At 40.1% G+C, this 17,099-nt stretch overlaps 1 protein-coding gene across 1 annotated transcript in view; it reads right to left on the reverse strand.

Moving 5' to 3' along the window:
• TfAP-2 (transcription factor AP-2) overlaps window positions 1–17,099 on the reverse strand; it is a 139,507-nt gene that overhangs the window by 104,157 nt on the left and 18,251 nt on the right. The window lies entirely within an intron of this gene.

The following is a 17,099-nucleotide window of genomic DNA, read 5'->3' on the forward strand; positions in this document are numbered from 1 at the left end:
CTAAAATAGTCTGAATTGGAATGGATTGTGATAATTATCAACCGATTCGTTGCTTTATTTCTACGAACAATGATCATTGGCAAACATGGAAAACCCGAGTATACATTTCAGTAGGTATAATCAATAGGTTTTGGTCAAAGGTAGAATCTACCTTAAGGGATACGAGTCGAGCTGATACCGAAAGATGCACTTCAACGTTGTTTTGTAGAAGAAAAGAAGAAGAAAACATTGGTAGAAGGGTAAGTTCGCGAAGGCTGGTTTCCAGGATTGGCCAGGATTTCGCGGAATCTGAAAAGTTAGCAAGGCATTTCTCATGAAGAGGTTCCAGATCGCAGAGATCTAAGTCGGCTCTTTTCTATCTCTGAGGAGAGCACGTAGATGTATATCCGGTTGGGTTATCCTAGCTGTGGAGGAGGCGCCAGGGCGTTCTGGCGGGGTCAAGTAACCTTTTCATTAGGTAACCCCGAGTAGGCCGCATCGCGGCCTACAAACTCTCTGAAACATTGACGCAAGCTTTCTGATCCCCAACGGGATTCCGAGCAACGCGCTGTATAATTATAAGAGTGCCGAAGATAAGCCTAATAATTTGGTGGCGCCATGGAACGCTTATAGTCACTTGGGGACACGCGAGCGCTAATCACCACCCACGCCAAAAATGCCCGCAAACTTTTCACTATCTAATCTCTTTCTCAGCTCTACTTTTCGAGGCATAACTCATAGCTGGCATTTTTACCCTTTTCTCGCTCTAATGCTTCCCATTAGAAACCAATATATGTTTTTACAAAAAACCTTCTGCCATTGCCAAGGTATCTGGGATCTCACGATCTCGTATTCTATTGCACTTTTCTGCGCAGCTATGTTTAAGTGTATATTACACTTTGATGCAATCATCTAGTGCCACAAAAGTGTAATATGGCAGCTATGTGACTGGAGATTTCCGAGTATGTATAATAAGAGTTTACCGTACTAGGATAAGACGGTATTAAGATAATTAGTGTTTGCTAGTTTACCTTGATTGTATGGCTTTTAAATATTGAGACAAAGGAAGACTAAGTGAATGAAATGATTATATAGTTTCTCCTATTCAGTACTGGAAATTTATTGCTAATGTTCGTATTAATAGCGACGATAAAAAAGAATTGTTATAGAGGGAAAATATATAGAAAGAAATGTATAAGTTGACAAATAAGAGAAAAGAGAATAATCTGTACAGCTTCGGGCAATGCATGATACTATTAATGTACGAATATCTGTTTACTATAGCTATAATTTTACTACGACTACTTGCTGTATGTCATTCACAAAATTTAGAGCATGTAAGATTTAAAATACCATTTTTCGTAATAAAAATAGTCAAAGCTATTTCTAAACTCACAAAAAACGTGAAAGAATTTTTGTTCGTTCATTGACAATTTTATTAAAATATGCTTAAATTAAAAGGATCTCCAAATAAAACATAGTTGATTAGACAATGATCGTGAAAGACTTGTAATCCAGAGCTTCAGAGACTGTTAATATAAGCAGAATACGTGTGGAAAATTAATAGTACCTACCAGTATGCAGATATTAAATATTTGCAAGGTATTTTAACAATATTACAAAGGTAGCTTTGCAGCATTGTGCTTAAAAACTGTATTTTTCTGCTCTTTCAGTTTCTTTGTTTACATTGAGCACAAACGCAAAAATATTAAAAAGAAAAATTATATTTACATCCATATGCACACATTACCCTCCCCCAACTAGTCATCGTCACAGTAGCGCAAAAAAGAAACGATAAATGTTTGGAAAATTCGATGATCGACAAACGGATGAGCAGGAATAAAAGATAAAAGAAATTGAGAGATTGTACGCGTCATGTGTGTGTGCTCGTACCATACAGACCATATGTTATACATATACCTGCATATCTTTTCAATGCTACCAAGCGTGTAAACACGATTAACTATGCACACTCTCGCGTTCTCAACAATTGCGATTATTGAAAAGCGTTTAATTAATATCAGCTATCTAAATCGTAAGAAAATTGCACTAAACAATTTCAGAATTAATTTATTACCGCAAACAGCTATAAAATAGTAAATAATGACTCTGGCTGCTACATAGTATAGAACTGCACTAAACATGAATAATTATTAACTATCTTCGATCAATGTAAAAATAAACATTTACATCATCTTAAAATTTTGTTCGCATTTATCCATTGCATCATTGAGATATTTTTATTATCAGAGATTTTTACAATAGCATTATCTACTGCGCATTTTATCAATTAATCTTGAACTTTTTGTATAAATTCTACGACTCTTCGCGGAAGTTAAATATGGAATAAGAGTGGCATTTAGCGTAAGTAATATTAACTCGCAGAGAATTATTCACACCCATTGATATATTATCGTATTGGACTATCGAGTATATACCGTTAGTAGTACCTGTGGTACGTGCACACAATAATTATTGTTCGTTCCGCTTCATCTCCTTCGTTAGAAATACTTACCGCAATAAGAGTTCCTACTAGTCAACTCTATTTCATAATAATGGGCGCACGAACAATGATTAAGAGATTCAGATAAGTTCACTCTGAAATTATCATTCTTACCGATGAAACGAAAATACTCCATTATCTCGAATTTTTATCAGCTGTACATTTCTATACGTCTAAATCGATTACCGCGAACTTTCACGAATTTTAATTAATAGTTTCCTCCGTAAATTTTTACTCCCAACTCAATCAATTATCTTCCTGTATAAAATCAGATATTCCCAAAACACTTTTTTCTCCTGTAAAAACCTGCAATTACACATTAAAAAAATCCTCGAAATTCCCTTAATCAATGGCCTTTGACCCGCATTCTATATATCAGTAGCACACAGAAATATTGAAAAGAACCGAATAAAAAAAAAAAAAAAATACAAGGTATGCTGATTCAGCGGTGAATGGAAACGAAGTTACGAGCGTGCTTAAGTTTTGGCATTCTTTGGTTAGCATCATGGGTGATTTATAAAAGAGAGATAGGAGAAGGTGTACGGGGAAGTGGCAAAAGATGTAATACCCAAGATAAAGCCAGAGGGGAAGATTAGAGGTGATTATCGTGGATCATGTGTTCGCATATTTGGCCGTAACTCAGCCAGACTAACGCGTGGGTGGTTCAAACGTCGCCGGAAGAAGAACTTCCTTCTTCCCTATATGACACGCTTACTCGTTAGATGCGAGATCGTTGTCGACTTTAGCACACTTTCAACCTCCTTCTTCACACTTTTGATTTTTTTTTTTCGTCTGGCATGACGACCTTCGAACTGGTGCATGCAAATATATCGATTGGAGCAGACCGCCCTGCAGGGGAATAACCGTATTCGTTTGAGATTCTGATCCCGATTTGTAACGCGAGACGCTGCCCCGAGGATCTAGACATTTGGCAAACTTCGCTTTCCTCAAATACCGCTGGAAACGTGTTTGCCTGTTATGCTTTCAAGCCTTCATAAAAATCTTCTAACGAAATTTGCCAGCGTGCTCTCTCGTATCACTCTACATTTAAATTCATCCTCTATGCTGTTTTCTTGCGTTATAGCAAAATCTGCGAAGGATTTCTTTAAAGCATTTTACTAAGAAAGTTATATATTGTACGAAATAAAAACATTACAAAATCATAATAAAACATTATCCTCGTGCTTCTCACCTGTCCATTCTAATCTTCTTTGGCTTATACTCCGAGTTTCGTTATTTGTTAATCGGTAATGCACCAGTGTATTCATCTCGCAGCATCTAATTATTACCCTCGACGTATATAATTATTCCTCGAATCAAACATCTAGAGAAGGAGCAGCAGTTATTATTTTTTGCTCAAATCTACAGTCATCATACACATATATCCTTTTACGCACACTAGAAAAAAGTGTGCGGATTGGGCAAAGAGGAAATAAATATAGAGGGTGTGCGTGCGAGCGAGAGAGAAAGAGAGATAAAGATTGAGAATGTAAGTGCAGGTCCTAATGTCCTGAAATGTGTGTAGAGGCGAGGTGTTTCGTTGTGTAAATTTCGAGTCGAGTCTGGAGATGTTAGGAGAAAATTGGTGCAATCAAGCACGGGTACAAGTAATACGCGTATAAGAAGACATAGAAAAAATATTTAGTACCAAAAGTCAGCAGAGTATTCTGAAAATATTATTACGAGTCAAGAATAAGCATGAGAAATAAATAATTCAGAAGTTCCTTGCTATATATATATATATATATCTGTGGAAGTATTGCAAAGTATTTTATAATATGATAGGTGGTTGAGGCAAGGGAGGGGATTGCAATATCGAAATAGCAACGAACAGGGCAAAGAGGACGAAGAACGCGAGGGGGAGCAAGTGGAATATAAGTAGAAAATGAGCTGCTGAGGCCACATAGAACACCTTCCTCGCCCCGAATCCCCCGAGATCCGAATCTCTCGGACGGGGGTGGATGCTATCATTTGGCGGATTAGCATAATGACCGGGGATTTATATCGCGGGGCTGCGCACGGAGGGCGCTAGTAGCAAATGCGCCGAATGAAATAATGAATAGCACAGTTTCTGGTATTCGAAGATTATACGCATCGCAACGGGCAAATTATAGATTTGAGGTTTCGACTGTGCGGACTTGGTGCGGACCCCTCTCCTTCGCTCGCCTCAGTCCCCCTACTTTATATATTACAACGAAACCTGCCAAGGACTATTCGGATTGCGAGAATTGCGCAGGACCACATCAAGGCTACGGGAAACTGCAAACATTCTGAAGCATCGATACTTTTAATGACTGTCAATGATTGTGCTGGGAACTGGCGAAGGATTACGTAAGAAATCGCGAGGACAATGAGCGCCTTTCAATGAGAAATTGAAATTCAAGCAAATTGCAGTGAGATCTATAATCGATCGCTCTCGATCGTATTACGGTAGATTTGCGTTGTGCACTTTTTCCTTCCTTACGTCACGGTCTCGTCGCACTCCTTATATATTATTACAGTCTGATTTTACTTCAGGAACGAATTTAATCGGTGTGGTGCGAAAAAGGTACGAGAGATTGAACAGAAAAATTGTATATTTGACAGTGAGCAGGTGTCGGAAGACAGCGCGTAGGATAATGAGCGTAGGTATATAGAGGGGAAAGCGAGAGAATATGACGGGCGGAGTTCTTTGGTGCTGCAGGACGAGCTTGGATTGCTTACTACCGAGAAGCGTGCAAGAAGAAAAAGGACTCCCGGTGTATACATAAGTTGTTGGACGCACTGGAACGCTTTATATGACCTGTTAATTATATTTTCCATAAACTTCTTCCACGCCATTCACAGTGGTTTATGTTTGTAGCAACGTGCTGCCTGCCTGCCTACCTGCCTGCCTGCGAGCGAATTTATAGCACGGCTCCAATGAAGCACTGAATAAAAAGCCCAATGGTTCCACATACGCCTGCACGACTTTACTCTTGTACCATGTGTGTACACGCATGCGTGTGTCGCGAAAGCCACCCATCGCTGCTCTTCTGCTCTCTTAACCAATGTATATGTATACATTTATATACATAGGTATATATATACTCTATACTCATCGCGCTCATAGTACAAAATCACTATTTGCTTTTTATCTTCCATATATTGGACAAAAAGGTAATAAATCAGTGTTCTAGAAGAATTCCATTAAGTGTCTGACACGAAGAGATTTCGTCCAAAATTTGTATAATCGTGACAAAAGAGAAATTACAATGACCGAAAGCGGGGAGAATTCTGAAATACCACTCATTAGGAATAAATCTCTGGGAATGAGTATTTATGGTTTTTTATGGAGCAATTATTATCGAATAAAGAGTCGTTTATGAGGCCCCTTGCAAATAACACGCAATCTTTGCGTGCGCTAATTTCAGACTGAGCATGATTGCAAAATCAAGAATATAATATAAAGTGCTCGCACCGAGTTGAAAGTCGAAAAATAAAGAATTATTTTATAGCGAAAATCACATTGTTTAAAATATATTTTTGCAGCGATTAATCGAGCGATTTTGAATTTTAAAGTTTCTGCGAAGAACGTGGGTTTTCTATATAGTATACTGATGGTAAAACTGTCAGGAACATCGAGATCAGCTGGGTGTCCGATTGACGGGTCAAGAGACGAGGGTGGATCATTATCGACAGAAAAAATAGGAAAATTATAGATGCGAAGGTGAAGAGCGAGAGAGAAAAAATTTATTTTTACGGACAACGCTTAAGTTTCGTAATAATGGCAAAAACGACCGAGCATAGCACACACGGGATGGAACGGGACGGATTGGGACAGAGCGATACGCCTTGCGCGATTCTAGTGCCGTGACTAAGTTTCGGGAACAGGTGGGTCTGTCTAGGCTGTAGACCAATTAGACGTGGCCCGCTATTAAGCCGGAACACCAAAAACATTATCCTTTCCCAACCTCGATATTACTATGAGCTTAGTTTACGATGATTTGTGGTTTACCTTTTAGAACGAATTAAACGTTTCCTCTGGATTTCGATATGATTCAGATCAATCTGATCGAATAGGGATGATAATTTTACCTTGCAATCTTCTCTCGTTTTGCAAAATCGCCAAGGCGTGTCACTCGAGCTCTGGAATAAATTATATACTTCCGTATTCAATCCAGACCCTAAGTCGTAGATCGTACCAAAAATTAATCGCCACAGACAAAATAAATAGATCCCTTACATTTATATTTATTTTGTTTTTTAATGTATAGAACATTTATGAGAATTATAGGAAACGTTTTTACTGTTTCATGATATACATGTATGGGAACTATCTACTTGAAATGATCCACATCAGGACGTTAAATGTTGTTTATCTTTGTTAGTAGAACAATGATCGATTTTTGATAAAGGAACCTTTTGAAGCTTCTTTTGATTTGCACTCAAAAAGATTTTATACCAAAAATTAACATCTCTTATTTTTACACTGATAACAAAACTTTTACGTCAATGATTTGGGTGTTTTTTAGCAGTATTTCTTGTATAATGATCATTAATTCTTATTATCGTGATGCGGTAAAAAAGAAATTTACTCAAATTTATTTAAGAAAGAAAAGAGAGAATTCCATTGTTTATACTGTACGTAGGTTCGTTGTTCTAATGATGATTAGGTCTGGTAGAGAAATACTTGCTCCTTTTTTATTGCAGTAATTACAAGCTATGAATACTATAGTTTCTTTGCGAGTAAAGTTATATTCGTTTTTCCCATTATTCGCCTGTTTCCAATTGTTTTCTATCGTTACACCTTTCAGGCAAGAGAAAATAATCGAGTACTCGTAATTTTCGCTATTCGCCAAGTGTTTTCGCAAAGTGTTAACTTCCTTGAAATTGCCATTTCAATGTCTACGCCGCCAGCTTGCCAACACAAAGATACCACAATAAGTTACGTAATCAGCGAAAGAAGGAAAAGAGAGGAAAATGGTAGTCGCGGGTAAAACTTGAGCAATTTGTTTATTCTTGTCAATATTTTAGCTAGAAAATTAAAAACGTTATGAAAAAATGTTCAAAGGAACACGTGCAAGTATCAGACCGAGGAAGCTGGCCAGATTAACTGCATTAGTATGCAAAAGACAATAATGACGCTGTTTTCGGCTAAACGATCAAAAGGAAGACTGTATACAAGGTCTGCTTGACGGAAGGAGATGACGAGAGGAAGGGAGAAAAGAGAGAAAAATTGGCATAGCTGTCATAGTTGTTGCTGGGGCACTGTGGAGCTCGAGCAAGTGTGTCCGTACCATAAAAGAATTACAGAGAAACGGGAGAAGGCAGAGTGAGAGGACACGAAACGAAGCACCGCCGGCATGCACGAGGGGCCCAATGGCGAGGAGAGAAAGTGGGAGGGGGGTCAGATGAGAGGATCGGCGTCAAGGGCCCGACGAAGTGCGGTCGAAGGGTGGTGCGTAAGAGGGGCCTGACACGCGATGCCCGCCCGAGGGGAGCAATCACGCGGTGAGGGTGGCGAGGGCGGCCCGGAGAGGGGACTTCACCCTCCTCTCTCTATATTCCTCCTTCTCCCCACCAATTTATTCCCTTTCCACTTATGGGCCCCGGGACTCTTCGGTACCCCCTCCCCGACATTGCACAGGCCCATACTCTTCCCCCTCTTTACTCGCCACCGCAGTCGCTTCTGAGACGCGCCCCCACCCACGCTGCCCACGGCCACGGATTCGACCGAGTCAACAATAAAGGGGATTCCCCCACCCCCCTCTCCGGGAATTTACTTGCTCTATCCCCCCTCCCTCCCTCCTTCCCTCTGCCCACATCCTCATCTACGTCTCGCTGGCGCGCGCGGAAGCATATTGCCCGTTGGGCCCTGCCAATAGGGGTGGGGGAAGAGGCCCGCTCATCTCAACCTTGTCCAACTCGAACCTGCAAGCATGCAAGTTGCCCGCCAGTCAACAGTGAGATCTATCTCTTTCTTCTTTTCACTTTTCACTCATAAATTTTATCTCTAAGCTATCCATGCTCTTTCTATTGATTCTTTCTACGGTCTGATTCATTCTTAAATTGAGACCCAGATCCCCTGCCCCCAGATTATTTCTCCCAATGTTTCTGGTTTACTTTTTATTATCATTATATGCTTGGAGGAAGTCAACTTACTACTCATTGGTACTGTATGATTGACAAATTATGTATTATTTCAGTAAAATTGTTTTACTATTTTAAGATTTCTCCTCAAAACTTTTCTACTTTTTCTTTCATTATAACTGAACTCATAATGGATATTCTGAACTCTTAACGAACCACGCGAGATTTTATTATATGTATACTCTATACGTTCGTAGCTCATTCAAATTTTAATGATTCATCGTTCATTTGTTTTGGTCAACTGCATGCGATATAAAATTTTTAGTTAGCTCAGCAGTTAGCTAATTAACACTTTCGACCAATAGTTGCTTTTACTGCTTTTTATGTACATTTGTATTAAAGTTGCGTTCAATTTGCATTATATATTCATTGACTCATTATGCTTCTCATAAAAAATTGCAAAGTAAATCAAATTCGAAGCCTTAAAAATGTATTATTATACGATAATTAATAACATATCTTAATTTTGTTTCAGAAATAAGAGATAGTATAGAAAAGTAAAAATGAAGTAGAATAAAACCTTCCCGGATAATCTTGTAAAAGAAACCAGTAGTTCATCTCGATTAATAGCAAACGCAAGCATTCTTCTAGTAAAACAGATATCTTCAGGCTTTTAATTTGCAATCTGTCACGAAAAAGCTTTCTTAATTTAAAAGTTTCTTTATAATTGCAACTAGATATTTACCGTCGTCTACGTAATATCAACTCATTCTCCACCACAGAAATGATAAAAATTAAATAACTCTGCGAGGACAAATTTTACTGAAAAGATTCGCGTGTATTCTTCGTAAAGCTGTCAGGAAGGTACATGTTATAGTCGACTAGATAGATGGTATAGACAGATAATTGTAACTTTTTGCAGTGAGTAGTGATAATAGTAGAGACTCAGTTTGAATGAGATGTAGAGACTCGAATTTGACGAAGCTACAACAACGCGCAGAGTCATGGGAGACGAAAAGCAAGAGAGCTTGCGTGATGGCATGTTGTAGCAGTATTAGCAGAGGGGTGGTTTGCTCGGAGTAGAAACATGGAATCGGTGGAAGGACATGGAGTATCAGAATTGTACCTTTCGCAGGAGTAGTAAGTGCAGCAACACAGGGTGGTAGGTAAGTGGGAGAATAAGAAGCAGAAGAAGGCGAATACGAAGATGAAGAAGAAGAAGAAGAAGAAGAGAATACAAGTTGTTTCGGGATGTAGCGAGGAAGACGCGGGCAGTCAGGCAGACTGGATGGCAGGCAGGCGAGCTGGCAGGGTGTGGGGCATCTGCAGCTCGAGGGCTAACTATGTAAATGAGAACGGAGAACGGATCGCCTCGGTTCAATAGACCTTCGACCCTTGAGTCCGGATAATTTGTTTATGAGCAACGCACGCGGCTATCCTCCGAATTTGCCGGGGGGTAAGAAGCTGCACGGTCCATCTCTCCGCGCGGCAGATTCCGCTCAACCTCTCCTCCTGTTATTCCTCTACCTTGCCTCATCCCCCACTCATCAGACACGAAGCAAAGCGGTCGCGCGACCACTACGGGAGAGATCTCCTATACGATTTACATACGATTACTGGCCAAAGTGAAGGCACGCACGCCCACGCCACGCAAACCAAAAGAAGGGAGCGGGACTGCTGCATGGCCATTGCAGATTCTCTTGGAAGGTGCAAGGATGATTCTCTTGCTGCGTGTACCGAGGGAGGATGCTCGAACTGAAGCAGCAACGTACTGAGGGAGAGATATGGAAATGGATGCAAACGCTCGGGATGGGGAGGAAGTCGCGCCAAAACCGGAAAGGATCGCGAAGAACGACTCTGCGGATTGGAGTCCTGGGGCTGTCGGGATGTCGATGAGCGGCAGTCGGCGTGGGCCGCGCAGTAGGACGTCAGCAACCTGAAGAAGCCGCGCCCTTCGGGCGAATCCGCTCGAGTACAATACCCGGAACCTCCGGGACACCCATCGACATCAATGGTCCCTCTAATTTGTCTATTGCCATTTTTTCCTATTTTTATTTATATCTATATATACTTGGTATTCGCGTGGAATCCTTATTATTTATAATGTATTTTGAGGAGTGTAAAGAAACTTTTTATTTGATTCGACAAAGTTGAAGGAACTATCAAATTAAGCATTTTTAAAATATAAGAGAGAAGCTTAATTTTTATCGAAAGAGTCATTTCAAAGCTAAACCTAACATTCCTAATTTCATACAAAATCTGTCAAGTGTACAAGCTTCATGCATATGTATATACAGCTAACTTGGCCCTCTTCCACACCCTCGCCGAATATTCATCGTCGTGCCACGAGGCATCGTTTACTTTCTTCGTAAAAGATACAAATAACATGCTGAAATATTCCAGGCTCTTATATAATGGATATAATTGATACAAATAGAAAGTTCTGATCGATCAAACTGCATGTAACGCTTGTAGTAAAATCTGTTTTAGGCGTGTAACGACACTCGTTAATGGATGTAAGCCATTTTAAGACGTTTCCTCTATATACTCCAGTATCTCTTACAGTATTATTTGTGTCTAGTGAAATTTGTTTTTCTTCCACAGCATTGATTGCCAATCCTAGTAAATGTACAATAGAGAATTAGCGGATCAATTGAAATTGGTTCGTTCAATCTGACAAGATAAATAGTTGCGTGATTTTAAGTACAGTCATTGGTATTAACGCGCAATGACTAGGAAAGAGAATAATCATGGGAAATTAGTTCACGCGCAACCAAATCGTGATGAATTAGCAAACTCTTCCGCCGTATATTTGTGTGAAATAACAGGCCGAGAGAGACGAATCCCAAAGTACTTTCTCGATTACATACTTTCACTGGATAATCGGCAAGAGTTCAAATGTCGAGAAGACAAGGATAACACTTAAAATCGATTTCACAGTATTACTTTCGAAATTTTCTAATTCAATCAATAACTGCAATTTATAACGTAATACGTATGAATAGTCAGTAGCGGAATCATATAATGTCATATTTCCCATGGCTCGAGTACCAGTATGATCAAGACTGTACCGTGTGCAATTGATATAATATCGTTATAAAAATGCTTCAATCGTTTCATTATCTCTCCAAGCAAATTTACAAATAAAAATAGAATTCTTGGTTTTCGCATGGACATCAATAAACCACGTTGCTTAATGGACAAATAAAGAAGCCTTCTTGCGTTCAACATTTTTTATAATTTTTTGGCAAAAAAGGCTAAGGGACCAGAAAAATATATATATATAGGAGAAGAAAAATATAAAGCGAGCCATAAGGCGTATAGATTCTCAGTTGAAGCTATATGCAAGGTGCAGTCGCCATCTTGCAATTAAGGGATCAAGGAGGCACTGCTTTAATGAGCCGCAGGCCGTGCGTGAGTTACAGTCAATGAAAGAGATGAGAATGGATAGAGTAGTGTGGAGAGATAAACGAGGGGGGTTGGGGTGTAACCCAGAGCGAAACGTGTAATGGCTTAGTGAGTGCAAGGATAAAGAGTCGGATGAAACACGACAAATTCGAGAATTAAAAGTCATAGAAAACAGATCAGTCGTTTTAAATGAAAAATAAAGTTGCAGGGAACATTAGTTAGGTATATATAGTGTGTTCAAGGATAACTGAAAACAATGATTTTTAACGATTCAATAAGAGAGAAGATAAGAGGTATGAGTAAAGAGAGACAGAGTGCATATCATGAAGGGATATGAGGTGGATAGCTTGAATGACAAAGTCAAAGGGGTAGAAATGATTGTGAAGAAATGGAGGAGTAAAGTAACTAAAAACGAGGAGGGAGAAAAATTTGATAGGGGTGGTGTAGAAAAAATTATACAGGTGTAAATTTGAGAGGGTGACTGAAAGAAAAATCTTAATGATTGAACAAGAAGTATAAGAGAAAAGAAAAAGAGGCTAGAAGGGGGGGAGGGCAAGGTGTACATACTATATAGGTTGGATGACGCCGTTATAGAGAGACCAAAGACGATTGCAGGTAGATTGAGAAGGGTAGAGAAAGCTGAGGAAGAAGAAGAGGAGGAGGATATATTGCAATGGGGGTGCAAGGGGGTTGGATGTAGGTTGGTAGGATGAAGGAGGGGGTATTCAATTGCAATAAAAGCAGCGCGTCGGTAATCTTAGAGTGCGCGGCGTGGGAGAAGGAGTAGGAAAAAGGGGAGGGGGAAGGGGAGGGGAAGAAGACGGAGAACGGAGTTTGGTAGAGTAGAGAGTTGAGCCAGAGAGAGCCACTGCACGAGTTACGTATGAGGAATCCGCCACGGGCGTGGCTACATCAAGGAGTGCGCGAGTAAAGGCTCTCTCGACTTTTTATCCTCTCTCTCTCTCTCTCTCTCTCTTCATAAACACGCTGTGCAGAGTCCGGCAACGAGTAGACGTTCATTCCCTCCCTGCTAGCTGCTCACTTCTGCTTGTTCCGTATTCTTTAGTATCGGTTTTTTCAGTACAATAACTTATCTAACCTTATTTCTTATCCCGGTAAAATTGAATTAAAATTTTTGTTTGAATATTCTTCCAAACTAAGAAATTCATTAAAAAAATGTCATTGGAATTATTATAGGATGACCAACGGGATTGAAAAAAAAAATCATATGTATAATAAAGAGAATAAATTTTTAGTGATAAAAGTGCATCATCGAAATCCTTACTACCGACAGTGGTTCTAAATACCCTGTATTCTTCATACGTTGTTCGCATATACGCACACACGATCAAACGTGGTGCGACCCTTTTCCATAATGGAAACTTGCTATTTCATAGTTACTTTAATTATAAAGTCGCGACACCGCAAGCGTCAATGCGTATCCCGTTTTGTCCATGCATACGAAACCGTCGTCCCTACTCGTTCCATCCTTTATGGTGGATTGCAAATGGCGATTACCATGAACGTTAAGTACGCCATGACACCACATGCTTCTCTTCTATGCTACAATTTTCTCTTCACTCTTAATCTAGTTTCATCATTCTTCTTTCCATTCGCTTGTAATTGCGACAGGTTATTATTCAGCATACCTCAAATTGAATAAATTATTAAAAAATTTCAATCTTTTATTAATATTGTTTAGAATGTCATTCGACTAAAAATAGTTCTACAGTTCTTGTATATATAATTTTGTTTAAAGATGATGCTATAAATGTTATTATAAACAGATGTTGAAGTGAAAACCGATTATATCAAAAGAGAGAAAGAGAGAGAAATGTTTAAAAACAATTATTCATTTTCATAGAATATCTTATATGGGGGTGTGTGTACTTTGAGCTTTTTTTTCCCCCAGTGGGAAAGGTTTCACCTGCTCGTTAACGTTGAGATCGCATTTGAGGCCACGATTATAGGAAGGTGAGGGATAAATGACACGGTGGTACTTAGGCATGCATTAACTCGTGGTATACTAGTGTGCGTTAATAAAACACCCATCATCTATATACATATATAGTTTACAGAGCAGTTACGCTTTTACAATACTACGCCTATGTACATTTCTATCAAAAATCCGAATGTATATTTTAATTAATCGCTTCGCAGCTACTAAGGCGTTACGTTACGTCGATATTATTTTCATAAGATTAACAATTTATTAAGACTCATCGCGGTCTTACAAATTGCTATATTTTAATACGATTAACAATAAAACGCACCTGTTTCTTCTCAATATTTATGATCAAAGAGGCTTCTGCGTTATGCCAATCATTAGGCGTTAAATTATTTCGAAAAAGTGTTCGCAATGTTATTATTACAATTTTACGACTTTATAATTGACAGTGTGTTTCGTCGTCTCTCAGTATACAACATCAGCGTCGCCATCGACTTAACGCACCCGTGGGTGCAAAGCGGTTAATACAGTAAGACGTTCTCCCTGGCGTGGCATTATGCGTTGCTTTGTATTACAGCCAAGCTGCATGCCCCGAGAGAAAAGAATTATAAGCATCGAACAAAACCATTTTACGCTTTCTTTCGTAGAATTGGACACCGCACAGATGTCGGCATGTCACGAATCCCTATCGCTCACTGCTGTTGGACATATTAACACGATTATACGTCTCGATCTGCGACTACAGTCGCCCCAGTCTCTCCTGCTCTTCCTACAAAAAACAAGGGAACACCCCAAACATCCAGGCAGCTGCGAGATTTCGACGAATTAAACGGAGACGAGAACCATTGTGAGCAAACGTTACTCTTTTGTGTTAAAATTCGCGAAGCTCCGAGGAAAACCGATGAAAAGAGGAGAGAGCGTAGGAATAAATTATGCCACGGAGTGTATACATTTTCCAACAACGATAAGTCGATAGAGCATTATTTACAGGAGAAAGAATTTAAGAAAACAGAGTATAGGTATTTGAGAGATAGGAGTTAGAAGAGACGAGTAGGTTTTACGACGACGTTTAACGACTATACGCAGAGGTGGCGAGGACTAGTCTGGGCATAGGCGAGGTAAGGCGAGGCGAGGCGAGGCGAGGCGAGGCGAGGCAACTTGGGAAGAACGTCGTAGTTAGGCTCGATCGAAAAAGTTACTCCGCTTACGCCGCGCGTCGACTTTACCTCGTGAATCAGATACAGGTATCTGCAGCATAATATATCACACAAGAGCGTTTGGCGCTGGGCCCTCGGGACATGCGGGTGTATAATCTTTGGCTGGCCGAGCGCAGCTAAGAGTTTGGGTCCAATTACAGGGCCAGTACCACCGAATGGACGGACCAAACAACGAAGGAACCAAGGAACGGACGAAGCAAGAAACCAACGCCGCCCCCACCATCCTCCCAAGACTTTCGAGGATCACGATTGCGGCGCCACATCGCTGTTACTCCCCCCTGTCGGTCTCCAAAGGACCTCGAGGAATTCGTAAGAAGAATTTACTCCTCTCCTCGACCACTGCAGGATAAATGATAATAATTCCTTCACCGATAATCCTGTTTGTGTGCCAAATTTCCTCCATTCTTCCTTTTCTTATCAACGTATATATATATATATATATATCGTGTAAATCTGTAAATTTGTTCAAATAGCCACGTCTACTGTGCTAAAATCGTAATTTTACTCTTTTAGGAATGTTTCACCCAATAGAATCTTTTTGACAGGATTATACCCTACCATGTCCAAGAGGATAATGCAACGTGCATTACTCAAAATGGGGGTGGACGATTCTTTATGAGTTTATCGACAAACTATATCTCATAAATGCAATTGTTACAAGTATAACCCGAGGCATTTATTTGACTAATCGTTTAAAACACAGCTGCTATGTGCACGAAGCGTTATAGACCGTATACAAAAGCGAGATACAAGATGATGCGAGTTTTTCAAATGCACGGCACAAACCAAAGGTTTTTTGTGTTTATCGTATACGAGTTAGAATTTGAGAATATTATCGAATGGTTGAAAAAAGAAGCGAGACAGTGATCGTTCGCTGATGATGAAATTTTCGAGAGAGATTTGATTGTCAATGGGTGGTCGTTTAGGACAGGAACATGAGAGGTCGAGAGAGGGGAGGAGGGGAGGGAGAGGTTGCTCTTCTTGGCCAGCCGCAGTCAGGACTTCTCGGCCACATAATTAGCCAACATCTATCAGCCCCGAGCAATCAGCTCGGCGTACGAGCCTCGATCCACCCTCGAGACAAGGATATGCACCATATTTTCGAACATTTTATATGATTAAATAATTCATTGGGTAACTCTCTAAGAAAATGCTTTGTCTCATTAACATATCGCAGCGCAAATCGAACAATCTTGCAACGCGTCTCAAATATAACCTCCTTCTCTATAACTTAATGCAGCTACCAACGCGTCTTACGAATTAATCTCCTCGCTTAATAACGACTGCTCGCCTTAATGATGAAGAACAATTCCAACTATAATATTACTATATATATATATATATATATGTATGTACACGAGCTTTTTTATCTAGGAAAGCGGAGAATCGTGACAAGTGGGATAAGTTCTCGTTATCATTTGGCAAAAAGTTGCATTTGCAGATGCAGGGAAAGAATTTGATAGGTGAGTGCAGATACGATTATGTTGGTGTGCTAATTTCGGAGGATTCAGGGGAGTTTTCAGGATCGGTTATCGTGTGGAAAGGACGAGCTCACTTGCAGCATTGTTGCAATCTCGATTAAGCGTGGGGCGGGAGAGAATTAAGGGGCGGCTGGCCGTTATAGGAGTATAGAAACACCTGCGGCCGGTCGTGCGCAAAAATGTTCGCTGCGAGATATTCGCGCCGCGGGCGCTTCAGATTTGCGCTTACCATCCTTTCTTCTTTCCTTCTTTTGTTCCTTCCTTCGCCTATCCGTTCGTTCAATTCTCTCTCACTCTCCCCCCCCCCCCCTCACATCGCTTCTTCTTCGTCCGTTTAACCATTTAACGGACTCTCGTCTTCCTCTATATAATTCCTTCATTCCTTCGTCTGTACTTTCCTATATATACGATCATTCCTTCGTTCATCCATCAGATTTTCTTACTTTGCTCGTGAATGCATATGTGTATGTGCTCGGTAATAAAGGAAGAGATTGCAGTCACGCTTTTGATCT

This window comes from Prorops nasuta, unplaced genomic scaffold, assembly GCF_024137725.1.
Source record: "Prorops nasuta isolate Cenicafe-Biocafe unplaced genomic scaffold, Cenicafe_Pnas_1.2 PNAS00019, whole genome shotgun sequence".
Taxonomy (NCBI): domain Eukaryota; kingdom Metazoa; phylum Arthropoda; class Insecta; order Hymenoptera; family Bethylidae; genus Prorops; species Prorops nasuta.